Source organism: Rhinopithecus bieti, unplaced genomic scaffold (assembly GCF_001698545.2).
Source record: "Rhinopithecus bieti isolate Rb0 unplaced genomic scaffold, ASM169854v2 scaffold_13207, whole genome shotgun sequence".
Classification (NCBI taxonomy): domain Eukaryota; kingdom Metazoa; phylum Chordata; class Mammalia; order Primates; family Cercopithecidae; genus Rhinopithecus; species Rhinopithecus bieti.
Genome location: NW_016807866.1, coordinates 3,011,236 through 3,027,045, shown reverse-complemented (window position 1 = coordinate 3,027,045; position 15,810 = coordinate 3,011,236). Strand labels below are relative to the sequence as shown.

The following is a 15,810-nucleotide window of genomic DNA, read 5'->3' as shown; positions in this document are numbered from 1 at the left end:
ACTTGAAGAGACTTCAGACTCACCCCCTATACAGATGCACACAATACTGTGCACTGTGAATATCCCTAGTATTGGTTTTTGCATGAGGTCAACATTTTATATTTATGTGAAAGGAAATGACACCACTGAAATTCTACAACATTTAAAAGTAACTTCAATTATTAATTATTAATTTGTATGACACTGATCACACACTGAGTAAAGGCCATCTGTTTTGCCTGCCTAGCATTTTTTTCTCCTCATAACAGAGCCTACTTCTCTTTACCCCTTTCTGTTAATTTCAGTTTAGGTACTGATCTCACCAACTGGGGGGAAAAGGTAGACCCAAGGCCCAGGAGAGCCAATGAGAGTACACATTTCCCTTGGTCACATCATGGCTTCAGACATGTGATCATGCCAGGCCAATCAGAATTCTCGGACTTGACAGGTATGTGAGTCAATACATTTTAATGCTGTGGTTCTTCCGCTTGCAAATGAAAAAGCTCATACAAATACAATTATGAATAAAGAAAACTGTGGCAATAAAGCAACCTTCCTTTTTCTTCCTTCTCTCTCCTACAATCCTTTTTTCTCTCCCTATCATTTTTCCACCTCCCCACCCAACTGCCTTTAGATAGTGGACTACTTAAACTTATCACTGAGTCTTTTTTAAGTTAAGGATTCCTGATATATGACATCACCATGACACAGAAAGCTAATCTAAAAACTAAGCCCAGCCCCAGGTAAACTATTCTGTGATTCAATTTCTTGGTATTTAGATAGTACACTTAAGAATCTTGTTTCAAGGCCAGGCGCGGTGGTTCACGCCTGTAATCCCAGCACTTGGGAGGTCAAAGCGGGTGGATCACTTGGGGTCAGAAGTTCAAGACCAGCCTAGCCAACGTGGCAAAACCCCACCTCTACTAAAAATAAAAAATAAAAAAATTAGCCAGGCATGGTGGTGCCTGTAATCCTACCTACTCTGGGGGCTGAGGTGGGGGGATTGTTTGAACTCAGGAGGTAGAGGATACAGTGAGCCAAGATCGCACCACCGCACACTCCAGCCTGGATGACAGAGTGAGACTCTGCCTCAAAAAAAAAATCTTGTTTCAGCGGCTACACACTTGAACAGACTTCAAACTCATCCCCTATACAGATGCACCCAATACTGTACACTGTGAATGTACACTGTGAATGTCCCTAGTACTGGTTTTTGCATGAGGTCAACATTTTATATGTATGTGAAAAGAAATGACACCACTGAAATTCTACAACATTTAAAAGTAACTTCAAAATTTCTTCCTTCCTGTTTTCCCTCAGCTAGAGATCCACACCGGTTTAAAACATTTGTAAAACGGCCTTTCCAATCAAATTGTGATTATCTGAATTAGATTAAATTTTGGTACTTCCATGTTTCTTGCTATCCTTAATTGTTGATGTTATTATATGGAGAAAATAATAACAAATTCACAATATCCCTAGACAGAGTGGAAAAAAAAAAATGAGACAAGGTAGTATCATAAAAAGAGTATGGTACTAAGAATGAGAAGAATGTTTAGTTCACAGTAATAGAAACCCCAGCTTCCTAAATCAAAAGGAAGGAGGTAACCTTAAGAACTCAAGAACAAGAATGCAGTTGGACCAAGAACAGATTGGAAGAAAGTGGCTTAACACTGTCAGAGAGTCAGGTAGTGTTGTTCTCTTTCTGCTTCTCTCTAGACAGTTGCTTTATTCTCCCCATCCATAAATCATCTTTCTTGGTCCCCAGACAGCAGAACATAACTGCTTATAACTCCCAATCCTTATAACTCCCAATCCTTTGAGCATATTAAGAACAAATCCTTCTCTACTGAGCCTAGTTTCAAATTTCCAGGGAAGGAACGAACACTGATTCGGCCAAGTTGGTCAGGTGCCCAACCAGAGTTCAATGTATTGTGTCTTTTGTGGGGAGAAGAAGGTAGGAAGAAATTGGATGTGTAGGTTGAAGGGCAGTTAAGGGATCTGTGTTGGGTCAGACATACATTCCAAAGGTTCCCATCACACAGTCCCAGCTTTATACCTTGTCTCATAATCCAAATACGGAACTAACAACTCACGTCGATTCTAGACTCTTGCTAAGAGACTAGAGTATAACAGAACTTAAGATAATTAAAGTGAATTTAAAAAATCAAAGGCCAGGTGCAGTGGCTCATGCCTGTAATCCCAGCATTTGGGGAGGCTGAGGCGAAAGGGCCACTTGAGTCCAGAAGTTTGAGACCAGCCTAGGCAACACAGCAAGATCATCTCTACCAAAAAAAAAAAAAAAAAAAAAAAAACGCAAAATTAGCCAGGTGTGGTGGCACGTGGCTGTAGTCAAAGCTACTTGGGAGGCTGAGGTGGGAGGATTGCTTGAACCTGGAAGGTTGAGGATGCAGTGAGCCATGGTCATGCCACTACACTCAGCCTGGGTGACAGAGTGAGACAAAAGAGAGAAAGAAAAGACAGAAAAGAGAAGAAAAAAGAGAGACGAAGGAAGGAAGGAAGGAAGGAAGGAAGGAAGGAAGGAAGGAAGGAAGGAAGGAAGGATTAATTAAAGGGTAATAAGCATTCATCACTGTTTTAGAAGTCCTATGCCAATAAACAAATACAACTTACAGTGGCTCACGTCTATAATCTCAGCACTTTGGGAGGCTGCAACAGGAGAATTGCTTGAGCCCAGGAGTTCAACATCATCCTGGGCAACATAACAAGACATCATCTCACAAAAGAGAAAGAAATACAAGTTAAAATAAATTATAGGCCGGGCGCGGTGGCTCAAGCCTGTAATCCCAGCACTTTGGGAGGCCGAGACGGGCGGATCACGAGGTCAGGAGATCGAGACCATCCTGGCTAACACGGTGAAACCCCGTCTCTACTAAAAAATACAAAAAACTAGCCGGGCGAGGTGGCGGGCGCCTGTAGTCCCAGCTACTCGGGAGGCTGAGCAGGAGAATGGCGTAAACCCGGGAGGCGGAGCTTGCAGTGAGCTGAGATCCGGCCACTGCACTCCAGCCCGGGAGACAGAGCGAGACTCCGTCTCAAAAAAAAATAAAGTAAAATAAAATAAAATAAATTATAAATTCTAGGAATGAAAATGGTCCTTTATAAACATTATGGTCTATTTGAAAAACTCGAGAGAATTTTTTTAAAAAGCATAAAAGTCTTAGAGGGCTGAGATTCTGCCTTGGTTCAAGGCTACTCACCTAGAGCAATGCCAGGTACATACAGCATGTGCTCAAACATTCACTGAACAACTAATTACACTCAGAACTTCCCAATCACAGCTGGGTATGGTGGCTCATGCCTGTAATCCCAGTGCTTTGGGAGGGCGAGGAGGGCAGATCCTCCTCACCTGAAGTGAGGAGTTTGAGACCAGCCTGGCCAACATGGTGAAACCCCATCTCTACTGAAAATACAAAAATTAGCTGGGTATGGTGGCATATGCCTGCAGTCCCAGCTACTTGGGAGGCTGAGGCAGGAGAATCACTTGAACCCGGGAGGCGGAGGTTGCAGTGAGCCAAGACTGCGCCACTGCGCTCCAGCCCGGGCAACAAAACATGACTCTGTCAAAAACAAAAACAAAAACAAAAAAGAACTTCCCAGTCACAGTACTTTAAGTGGATTATAGTTGTGCCAAAGATACTGATGCCCTCAGTTTTGGGGAATGATGCCTACAATTAGTACTAATTATTGCTATTAACACAGTACTAATATCTGGAATCACAAAGATTGAGAAGCATTGAATGCAAGACCAAAACATTGCTGGAACTTAGAGTTCCAGCAAGGCAGGTTGGTTACCAAATAAATTTGTATGAGGCCAATAGGCATTTAATAATCATTCACACTCATTGGTAATACAGAAAATAATGTAAGTTAAAACCAATAAAATTGGCTAAGATGTTTTTGGAGATGGTTTTACCCAGTCCTGGTAAGAGAACAGGAAACAGGTACCTTTCACATGATTGGGGGAATGCATCTGAAGGCAGTATGCTGCGAAGACTTTACAAACATCTTTTGGTCCAAGAATTTCACCTGTCTTTATTAAAAAGCAAAAAGACAAATAATCTATAGGTCTAGCAATAAGTGACTAATTACATATATGATGATATAGCAAAAAAGGCTGCAAATACAACACATTAAGTGAAAAACACAGGCTACAAAACTGTATGTACCTGACGTGACAAACCGGCAAGGCAACACACACTGAATCCAGCCCTCAGGTATGCTTTGAGCCCCAGTGCGTTAACAAAAAAAACTGCGGCCCACATAAAAATCAGAAGATTTCATATTAAACCCACATTCTCCTAACTCATTCTCCTAAATAACTAGAAGGTGTAGTAACACCAGGACATATCCTCCCAGAACCACAAAGGTCTGGGTTGACTGGCCCTGGACTGTCCTGCCATCTTCAGGGCTCATGGTCACTAACAGGCCTTCAAGTCTCCTGGGCTGAGCAGCTTCACACCAGGCACCTGCTGGGCAATTTGAGCATGTTGACCTTCACAGGGTATTAACAGTCATTATCACTGGATGGTAAGATCTTGGTAGGCTTTTAGTCTTCTTTCCTTATACATGTTTTTGAAAGTTTTCTTCAATAAACATGTATTCCTTTTGTAGTAGGAAAAAATGTTATTTTTTAAATTACCAAATCACGACTGTAATATCACTTCACCTACCAAGATCAAAACAACTAAAGATAACAGATAATGACTGTGGTTTAAAACTAATTGAACTAAGAAATAATGTAAGGTTACAATTACTGCAGGATTTCCCTCCCTTTGATACTAATTAAAACTCCAGATTGAACAGACAACAGCAGCATTTTACAAAACAGATCTTCATCAAAGAGGGCAGCTTCTACAGACAATGCAAAAGCTTGCTATTTTAAGGATTCATTCCCATACATTTAAGATTTCTTTCACTAAAAAAAGGAAACAGAAAATCTCTCCTATAGAAACCTACATTCATAACCTCAATTAATCTGTTTATAAAGCTAAATAATTCTTGATCTTTACATTACTATTTCATTTCATCAATAGTAAGAATTTTTTTTTTTTTTTTTTTGAGATGGAGGCTCGCCCTGTCGCCCGGGCCGGAGTGCAGTGGCCGGATCTCAGCTCACTGCAAGCTCCGCCTCCCGGGTTTACGCCATTCTCCTGCCTCAGCCTCCCGAGTAGCTGGGACTACAGGCACCCGCCACCTCGCCCGGCTAGTTTTTTGTATTTTTTAGTAGAGACGGTGTTTCACCGTGTTAGCCAGGATGGTCTCGATTTCCTGACCTCGTGATTCGCCTGTCTCGGCCTCCCAAAGTGCTGGGATTACAGGCTTGAGCCACCGCGCCCGGCCAATAGTAAGAATTTTATGGAGTTCTCTTTTCCTCAGAGAACTCCAGAAAGTTTATACAAATTACCATTCATCTCAAACCATTCCTGAGACCTCACAAAGTAAACCATGTTGTCTTCATCGCAAAGATAAAGTAGGCTAGGTAGAAACGTCAACATCCATAGACAGCTGGAAGCGGAGTCAATGCAATGTTCCTCTCTATCCCTCCTCCAATCCACTCCCACATGATATCCACTCCCACAAGATATCCAGAGGGAGCTTTTTTTTTTTTTTTGAGACGGAGTCTCGTTCTGTTGCCCAGGCTGAAGTGCAGTGGCACGATCTTGGCTCACCTTGGCAAGCTCTGCCTCCTGGGTTCATGCCATTCTCCTGCCTCAGCCTCCCGAGTAGCTGGGACTACAGGCGCCCACCACCACGCCTGGCTAATTTTTTTTGTATTTTTAGTAGAGACAAGGTTTCACCGTGTTAGCCAGGATGGTCTCGATCTCCTGACCTTGTGATCTGCCTGCCTCGACCTCCCAAAGTGCTGGGATTACAGGCTTGAGCCACCGCGCCCGGCCCAAAGGGAGCTTTTTAAACAAAAGCACATCATGGGACTCCCCTGCTTAAAACTTACATTAGCTTCCTACTTCCCAGACATTCTGAGTCAAGTCCCAAGTGGGCCTCTCCTCTTCACTCCTCACCTGTTTCTCTTGCCCCCAGCACTGACTCTGCACCATCTCAGAGCCCTCTGCCCTCCAGGCTCGAAGGGCCTCAAACACTCCTTGATTTAATAAACCAACAAATAACCCTTGCATGTCTGCCAGGCAGCAGGCACGGCTCTGGGGCTTGGGGCTAATCCCCTGGACAACAGCGATACACTCCCTGCCCTCATGGAGCTAACATCCTGGTAACCCCGCTACCAAGTTCCCTCCTCCTGTAATCATTTAAAGAGTATTAAAACAACAATTGTAATAACCGTATCTGAAGGGGTCTAAAAAAACCAGTGCTACCTATAAGACAGATCTATTCTCATTTAATGACTTTGTTTAATATTAGCTCTTTATATTAAGTGCAGGAAAGAGGAGATATAAAGGCAAAGGGAACTACTATTCATCGAAATCTGCTATATACCAAGAATGGCACTCATTTTCTTGTCAATTTTTCAAGGTTTCTCTCATTGCTAGCTATATAGCTTTTATTCATCAGAAGCCAAAATGCAACACTCCAATTCTGCAAGATTGGGGCAGCTGAGTTTCAGATAACTTCAGAAATTGAAAGATAACTTGGTTTTAAAATCCACTATCTTAAGTTCACAGCAGAAATGAATTGATTTTTATAAAACACTGGATCCACAATGAACACACCCATCACAGATAACACACTGGAATGATATATGTGTTTACACAACATTTTGTCTGTGTTAGAACAATAAAACTGCTCAGCAAATCTGCCTTGCAGAGAAGTAATTAGCCCTACACACACAAACAGGCAAACAGACACACACACGCACAAAACGAGTGGCTCCAATGGCATCTTGTTTCAGTGCTTTTATGGTAAGAGTCAGTGTCCTTCTTAACTAGGTTGGTTAAAGCCTGACAAAAAAGCCAGTTGACCTCGTCCATGTCCATGAACTGTATCCGTGTCTTGCAAATGCATGCCACCAGACACCAGAATGATTTGCAAACACAACGCAAGGAGGAACACATCAAATGCTCACCAGTGCAAGAGAGGGGCAAGAGCACTGTCCTCCTGTATTAAAAAGAGGATGTTTAATTTTACCACCAAGGGGAAAACTCTGACCACTTGCTGTGTTGCTATGACCTTGTTACTTATTTACTTATTTTTTTCTGAGACAGAGTCTCGCTCTGTTGCCAAGGCTGGAGTGTAATGGTGCCATACTGGCTCAGTGCAATCTCTACCTCCTGGGTTCAAGCAGGAAATTGAAGCAATTCTCCTGCTTCAGCCTCCCAAGTAGCTGATAGCTGGGATTACAGTTGCACGCCACCACACCCACCTAATTTTTGTATTTTTTAGTACAGATGGGGTTTCACCATGTTGGCCACGCTGGTCTCGAACTCCTGACCTCATGATCCACTCACCTCGGCCTCTCAAAGTGCTGGGATTACAGGTGTGAGCCACGTGCCTGGCCAGACCTTGTTGTTTTCACATTCAAATTCACTTGAATTCAAAACTCCGTCGCAGCCCTCAGTTCAACTCCTGGCTCCACCACTCAATGAAGGGCCAAATGCACTACCACACGGCTCCAGCAGACCCCATACCACACAAAACAATGACAGGTTTTGGCGACCAACTGAAAACTGAGCTAGGCAGCACAAACTCAGTCCAGAGAGCTGAAGCCAAAACAATTTCGCCAATGTTCTCTCTGGGCAGTAAGCTACTAAGGCAAGCTAACTACCATTAATTCTACTAGAAAAACGCTGAAACAGCAGTGATGCATTCAAATAGATTAACTTGCTTAAAATTCACTTTCTTAGCTACAAACTTTAGGAACAAAACTTGAATGATAGTCTACCATCACATGTATTAATAAAAATGTTTTGGTTTACTTTTCAGTGATCTCCCACTGGATCTGATATCTGTCTACACTGAGGCCTTCACATTCAGGAAGCAAACTTCCTTAGGCCACTTTCTATCTCCAAACTGGCCAGCATGGAACTATCTGGACACACACCCAGCTGTCTCCCTCATCACACTTCTGTACAGTCTTGTGTTTCTAAGACAAGTCCACAACACAAGTGAACTGCCTTTTCAAATTTCACTAGTCTTCTCTATCACTCTAATCCTGTTTTTCATGCAGCGGCACTTTAGGAAAACCACTACAGAGTAAAGGATCACAAGACTGCTTTAAGGATGAATGCTGGACAGTTGATGAGGCTAATTTTCCTCTCTTTCTTTCTGCTTCCTTCTTTCTTTCTTTTTCTTTCTCTGTCTCCTCTTTCTTTTCTCTCTCTCTTGCCCTCCCCTCTCTCTCTCTTTGTTGACAAGATCTCACTATGTTGCCCAGTCTGGAGTGCTGTGGCATCTGCAGCCTCCAACTCCTGGGTACAAGCAGTCCTCCCACCTCAGCCTCCCTAGTAGCTAGGACTACCGGTGGGCATCACCTCACTGGGCTACTTTTTAAAATTTTTTTTGTAGAGACAGGGTCTTGCTATGTTGCCCTGGCCGGTCTGGGACTCCTGGGCTCAAGTAATGCTCCCACCTTGGCCTCTCAAGTATTGGGATTACAGGAGTGACCCACAGCACCAGTCCCAAGGCTAATTTCTGAGCTAACTTATGTGACTTCAGTGAAACGGATTCAAATTTGTGCCCCACCCAGTTTATACATTAGTACATGTCAGAGAACCTCTTAGTTACTCCACAACAGAAATCGAGAACGTAAAAAGTACCCAAATGCCTATAAAATACATCTAGGAAACAGGCTAAGAGTTTTGGACTCTACAGTTAAATTTGATTCTGCAAATTCCATTTGTAGAAATTTATCCTAATGAAAATAATCTCACAAGTATATACAGAGACATACGTAGAAGGACAGTCACTGCAGGGTTATAAGTAACCATGAAGAAAAGATAAACAAATTAATGTCTAATAAAAATAAATTGACTAAACCACCAGAGATCCATGGCTGGGCACGGTGGCTCGCATCTGTGATCCCAGCACTTTGGGAGGTTGAAGCAGGTGGATCACCTGAGGTTAGGAGTATGAGACCAGCTTGACTAACATGACAAAACCCCATCTCTACTAAAATTACAAACATTAGCCAGGCATGGTGGCAGGCAAGTGTAATCCCAGCTACTCAGGAGGCTGAGGCAAGAGATTGATTTGAAACCAGGAGGCAGAGGTTGCAGTGAGCCAAGATTGCGCCACTATACTCCTGCCTGGGTGACAAAGTGAGACTCCGTCTGTAAAAATAAAATCAAGAAAAAAAAAATACCATAGATCCATAAAATGGAATATTATTTGGTTACTGAAATTGTTATAATGCAATATACATATATATAGGAAAAGACACTCATGACAAGATGTTAAACAACAACAAAAAAAACCAGGCCAGGCATGGTGGCTCACTCCTGTAATCCCAACACTTTGGGAGCCCGAGGCGGGCGGATCCCAAGGTCAGGAGATCGAGACCATCCTGGCTAACATGGTGAAACCCCGTCTCCACTAAAAATACAAAAAATTAGCCGGGCGTGGTGGTGGGTGCCTGTAGTCCCAGCTACTCAGGAGGCTGAGGCAGGAGAATGGCGTGAACCCTTGAGGCGGAGCTTGCAGTGAGCTGAGATTGTAGAAATTGTGTATGAATAGCCACCTGCACACACACAAAAGGATTTGAAGAAATATGTATGCAGGTAGTAGACTTGTGGGTATTTCCTAGTTTTCCACTTTATACTTTTCTGTATTTCAATTTTTCTACCATAAAACATACAATTATCTTTTTAAATACAAACAATATTAGTTGCTCATCATAAACTATATTTTAACCTAAAAGTGATCATGAGATTTAGTATTTATTTTCAAAACTTATAGTTATTAATACATATTTGGTAGCTTATTAAATACTTTTAATGTTTAGTCTAGTCATTCAATTAAAAAAATTATACATAGTACCAACGAGTTAGCAAGAAACTTTTTTTTTGAGACAGGGCCTTGCTGTCACTCAGGCTGGAGTGCAGAGGCACAATCATAGCTCACTGCAGCATTCATCTCCTGGGTTCAAGTGATTCTCCCACCTCAGCCTCCGAAGTAGCTGGGACTACAGACGCACACCACCAAAGAAACTTCTTTTTTAAGCAACAGATTTCTATTTACTATCATAAAGTACAGTAGTGCAATAATTAAATGGGTTATCTTTTGAGTTTTACGTATTTTTATACACCCCTATTGTTTATCAACACTGTAACTACCATTTATTAAGTGCATGTGTCTCAAAAACTTATGTAAGCACTTAGAAGTAGGTGAACTTTGTTATTACTATTCCCATTTTCAGCTGAGAAATGAGGCATTGAGAGGTTACATCAAACTCACTGACTGTGTAGTCAAACACAATATTCTCCAGAGTTTGTGCTCTTAACTGCATAATATCTATGGTGTCCTATGATGAACTCTTGAAAAGAAAGTATAAAGGTCAAATTTTATTAGCATGAAAAGTTGAAACTGGAAAATATAACAATTTTCTCTATTTGTTAGAAACCAAATAGAGTTTTTATAGTGGTATGTTGGACTTATGGTTTATAAAATGATATTTTGATACAAGACAATATACCAAATGTAACTTTGATATATGATTTACCACTACACTGTGACTTAAATTTACATTTTGACGCTCTAAGCAAATGCTTTGCTCTGAATCTTCTTTCTGGCTAATCACCTTGAGCACAGTATGTCTGGGAAAGGCTCTCTCCTTTCTAAACTAACCAAACCTACAGAAGTTACTGGGGTATAGTGCTTATGGCTCCTAATTTAAAATCAGGGACTACTAACTGATAGATTAATTTGACAAGTAAACTTTTAAAAGATTGGCCTCACTGCAATGTAGTTCACATATTCACTCAACAAATTTTGAGTTCCTCCAGGCACTGTTTTAGGCCTTGGAGGTACAGGGGTGAACCAAAGCCTCTGCCATCTGAAAGGTGTATGACAGGTACAATTACACAGCGGAAAGTCATGGTCAATTGTTTTTTATTAGCAGCCTAAGGCATAAAACTTAATCTGCCACTTGAAAAACTTCCTATCCACTTCAGGAGCTGGTCTCAGGAGATGCTCAGTGAGAAGGAAGCCAGTGGTTTCCAACTTCCCTACGCAGGAGAAATTCCTGGAGAATGCATTAAAAATACCAATTCCAGAGCCCCACCTCCAGCTGTCTGATTCTGAGGTGAGGTGACAGAAACCTGTGTTTATTTTTATGTATTTATTTACTTACTTTTTGGACACAGGCTCGCTCTGTCGCCCAGGCTAGAGTGCAGTAGGGCAATCATGGCTCACTGCAGCCTCGATCTCCTGGGCTCAAGTGAACCAGATCCTCCCACCTCAGCCTCTAGAAGAGCTGGGAACATAGGCACGAGTCACTAAGCCCAGCATATAAAAAAAGAATTTTTTTTTAGAGACCAGGTTTCCCTATGTTGCCCAAGCTGGTCTCAAATTCCTGGGCCCAAGCTATCCTCCTACTTCAGCCTCCCAAAGTGTTGGGATTACAGGCTTGATCCACCATGCCCAAAACCTGTATTTTTAACAGGTGCCTCCATTAATGCTGATGTAAGTGATTTGAGGTCCACACTTTAAGAAACTCAACCAGTAAGTGGAGCCAGTCAGGAGGAAGTGATCATTCAGAAGGGAACAGCTCTATGGCAGAAGAATTTGAGGTGCAAACATAATCCAAACTCTCATGTCATCAATTCTCTACAACTCCCAAATTTTAGCAAATTAAAAAAACGATTTAGAGTAGAGGAATTTGGACGAGGCATGGTGGCTCATCCCTCTAATCCTAGCTCTTTGGGAGGCTGCCTAGGTGGGAGAATCGTTTGAGGCAGGTGTTTTAGACCAGCCTGAGCAACATAGAGAGACCCTGTCTCTAGAAAACATTTAAAAATTAGCTGGGCATGGTGGCGTGCACCTGTGGTCCCAGATACTCCAGAAGCTGGGGTGGGAAGATCACTGGAGCCCAGGAGGTCGAGGTTGCTGCCGTGACTGCACCACAGCACTCCAGCCTGAGTGACATAGCCAGACCCTGTCTCAAAAAAAAAGAAAAGAAAAGAAAAAGAAAAGAAAAAAAGAAATAAAAGAATTTACCAGCAGCTCCTCCTTAATCTCTTACAGGAGGTTTGATAGTTTGCCCCAATCTAGGTATTTGGGGAAAAGATAAACTTGAGCAGAGGTTCTACTACCAATATTGAAGATAAGCTTTAGGGAAAAGAAAATTGCTAGTCGACTGCCAAAAAAAAAAAAACTAAGAAGGACAAACATTTCACAGAACTAACTTGCTACCCCTCATTTTATGCCCTATTTCACAATGCTTAGTATCTGAGCAATCCACAGGGTTCCAAAGTACATTAAAAATTTGTTCATTTCCTCTCTTACTCAGGCAGAATAATAATAGAGTTTTGTGAAGGTATCATGTGCCTCAGCAATTTCAACAGAAGCATTCTTAGGTAATGAAATACCATTTTTTAAAAAAGACCATACTATGAGAAATGATCTTTACTGGACTACTTAAAGGTGTCTGAAATAATTTTAACACCATCATCAAATTAGTGTCCCTCACTCCTTAATTTATATGACTTAAAAGTCCCTAGATTCTTTACAAACCCATCTGCACTAACGATTTTTCTTTCATATGTATATAATTTTAATGTTTTACTTACAAGGAAACTCCCATCAAAACAACATTTCAAGCACACCAGTAAAAGAAATTTTAAACAGAAGCATATTTTGTTCTCAGAGATAAACTAAGAAATAATAACTATGAAGGGTGTTTAAGCTTCCGCACTCTCAACCTTAAAGTCATCTAAAAATAAAGGTATCCCAACAAATACATTCCTCCTATTCAAATTTTGGGGGTTTAGAGTGGCACCATGCAAACCAGCTGGCCTGCTGTGTCCTGGCCCCAGTTCCTGCCCTCACATCCTGTCCACAATATAATCCATGAGATATCTGTGCCTTTCTCTTCATCCGTTCCACGGGATTAGCAAAACTGCCACCCCGCTGACAGAACTGAGAATTTCTAGAGGCATTTGTTTGTATGGGATTTGCTGTTATTAGCCACCCTTTTCATTGGCCTTGTTTTTATTATCTGTACGATTTGATCAAGGGGAGCAGCAAGAGAAGAATGCCAACAGACAAGCACAAAGAAACGCATCTGGCCGGAGCCTGCATATATTTAAATTCCCAGGTTGCTGCTGCCCTCAGAATAGCACTGATGATGGCAAAGTTCTAGAGGAAACTTTCATATTGAAGAGGCTATAAAAATCTCTATAGCCTCCAACTCCACAGAGAAGCCGCTAATCTATTTCTTCCAAAGCAAAGCCTTCTTGAGTCTGAATCACAACAAAAGATTGCCCATAGGAAATGTAATCTCCGAAGTTGTTTTCTAACCCCAAAGCAGGCAGAAGCGCAGGAAGGTGCGGCCGATTCCTCGCCGGTTTCCTTTTTTTAGAAATTCTGATTACATTCCCTCGTGCAAGCAAGGGACTGCAATTGTGCCTTAGGTCCACACCACAAAACCGTGTCGGTGCGTGAAGGGAAGGGACGCGGCGGACCCGGGGACGCGCTCACAGGGCGCGGGAGCCAGCCGCTCTCCGTTAAATGCCTTCAGGGGCGGCCCCGCGGCGCGCCCTGGGGCCGAACTGCATTGCCTGCCCTTCACTGACCCGGGATTCCGCAGGCTTGCGAGCGAGGGAGCGAGGAAGGAGCCGGGGCTCCAGGCAGAGGCGGCGCCGCTCCCGCCAGCGCGGGTCCCCGGGAGGCAGGCGGGAGGCGAGGCCGGGCCGCCCCGCGCCGGCGGCCGAGCGCAGCGAGTCAGCCCCGGGAAGGGAAGCGGACGCCCGGGGTCCCCCGCGCAGGAAGGGGGCCGCGGCGCCCATTCATCCTCCACGCCCGTCCACGGCCGCCACCCCACGGCCCCACCGCAGCCCCCGGCCTCCCAAGTGCTGGTCCCGCCCGCCATCCCGCCGCGCCCCGAGGAACGGGAAGGAACGAGGGCGGAGGGCGGCCGCTTGCCGTCTCCCGGGCGCGCGCGGCCTAAGGGCGGCCGGGCGGACAGAGCGCCGGCGCGCGGGATGTACGCCCCGGGCAGCCATCGCGCCGACCCCGCCCCCGCCGCTGCTGCCCGCGGTCCAGGCCGCCGCCGTGCAGCCCTCTCCTCACCTCATCTCCGGGCGGGTCCGCGCTGCCGCCCCAGGGACAAATCAGTGTCGCTCACGCGCCGCGGGGAGGGACGCAGGAGCCGCAGCCCCGCACACCATCCCCGCCCGCCTCTCCGTCCGTCCCGGAGCCCGCTCGGGATTCTTCCTCGCGAGCCGCCGTACTACGGAGCAACCAAGCTGCGCTCCCTCCCCTGGCGCCTCCACTCCTCTCTACCTCCTTCGCTCCCTCCCTCGCTCCCTCGCTCCCGCCTATCTCCTCATCTCCCTCCGCTGCCTCCCCCGCCCCCCATCCACCCTCCGTCTCCGCCCATAAGTGGGTGGGGAAACCGCCTGCCAATCGGAAGAAGGGGCCCGCACCTTCTCACCGCCCCCTACCGCTGGCCCCGCCCACCGTGAGAACCCGAGGAGGGGGAGCCAAAGAAATGTAAGACAACAGAGTGACAAGCTGAATGAGCCAGTCAGCAGGCGCAGAGTGGGGGCAGGATTAGCACTCTCCCCCTCTTCCCCACGTAGGCGTAACCGGAGATTTCTGGTCTGAGGTTGCCTATCGTGGTTTATGGAGATTTTGTTGCACGATTTCGGTGCATCTGCTCGTTGCCGTGCGAGGCACTAGATAGAATGCACTTAACTGACTTAATTATTGGAGGTTTTAAAGGAGAGAATAATGTGGAAAGGAAAAAGGAGGCGAAGCACAAGCCAGAGGGGTTGGCCGGGCCCATGGTTGGAATGAGGAAGGGTGTGATCTTCGGTTAGGATTTGCATAAAACGGAACCCATCCAGGCGATTCCAACTTCGCCTATTTATTGGTAGTCCTTGGGGCGGTGCCTCGCCTCTTTCTCCGCCCCCGAGCGGAACATCACGGGAGATGTAGTTCCAAGACTGGTTGCCATGGCGTTCTCGACAGCCTCCCGAGTCCGACCCCGCCCTTCAGGAGTGACGAGCGGCCTGACCAATGGGAGCAGGGGGCGGGCTCTCTGCGGAAGGACTTGAAGGTGGCGGTGGTGAAGGTGCAGGCCGTTGTGGCGGCTCAGAGGCAGGTGAGCCCCGGAAAAAGCGTCTTGTGTCTTGGGAAATGGGACTTTAAGCGAAAGGTGGAGAGATGCCCCACGGAACCGTGCAGCCCTGGGGAGGATGGTGGTTCGCGTCGAACCCCAACCTGGGACTTGTTCGGGCCCAGGCCTAGCTTAGCTGAGGCCGCTGAGGGGTGGGTAAGACTAGATTTGAGAGACAGTTTCCTTGGACCTTGACGGGTTTTGACTGTAGGTCTTATCTCAGTTTGCATCTCCCTGTGCTTATATGGAGGTAGAGGTCTGGGAGTGCCCTTTCACTTAATCTCCCAGGTTGGGTTTTTCTCCTCTGCTTCTTGTTCCTAGAATTTGAGTGTCTTTTTCTTTCTGTGTTACTTCTTCTCAGCCACTTTTTTCTCCCTCATCACTTTGCTGTTTTCGGAAAGCAGTTAGTAGTTATTCGCTGTACGTTACTTTTGAGCCAGATCGGCCCTCTTCATTACGCTCAACAGCGGAATCATCTGCAGCGAGATGTAAGCATCGCCTTGGAATAGGTCTGGGTCCGGGCCGAACATCTGCGTTTCTAACAAGCCCCCAGGTGCTGC

General features: G+C 45.0%; 2 protein-coding genes across 3 annotated transcripts in view; one reads left to right on the top strand and one right to left on the bottom strand.

The window, feature by feature from the left end:
* The window catches only part of ITSN1 (intersectin 1), a 247,032-nt gene extending 232,519 nt beyond the window's left edge, over nt 1-14,513 (bottom strand). For both annotated transcript variants that reach the window (XM_017883938.1, XM_017883937.1), the window contains exon 1: nt 14,200-14,513. The gene's annotated coding sequence lies outside the window, so the exon portion shown is untranslated. The remainder of the gene's footprint in view (nt 1-14,199) is intronic.
* Nucleotides 14,514-15,067: 554 nt separating this feature from the next.
* CRYZL1 (crystallin zeta like 1) overlaps nt 15,068-15,810 on the top strand; it is a 54,422-nt gene continuing 53,679 nt past the window's right edge. Inside the window, exon 1 of the mRNA XM_017883870.1 lies at nt 15,068-15,235. The gene's annotated coding sequence lies outside the window, so the exon portion shown is untranslated. The remainder of the gene's footprint in view (nt 15,236-15,810) is intronic.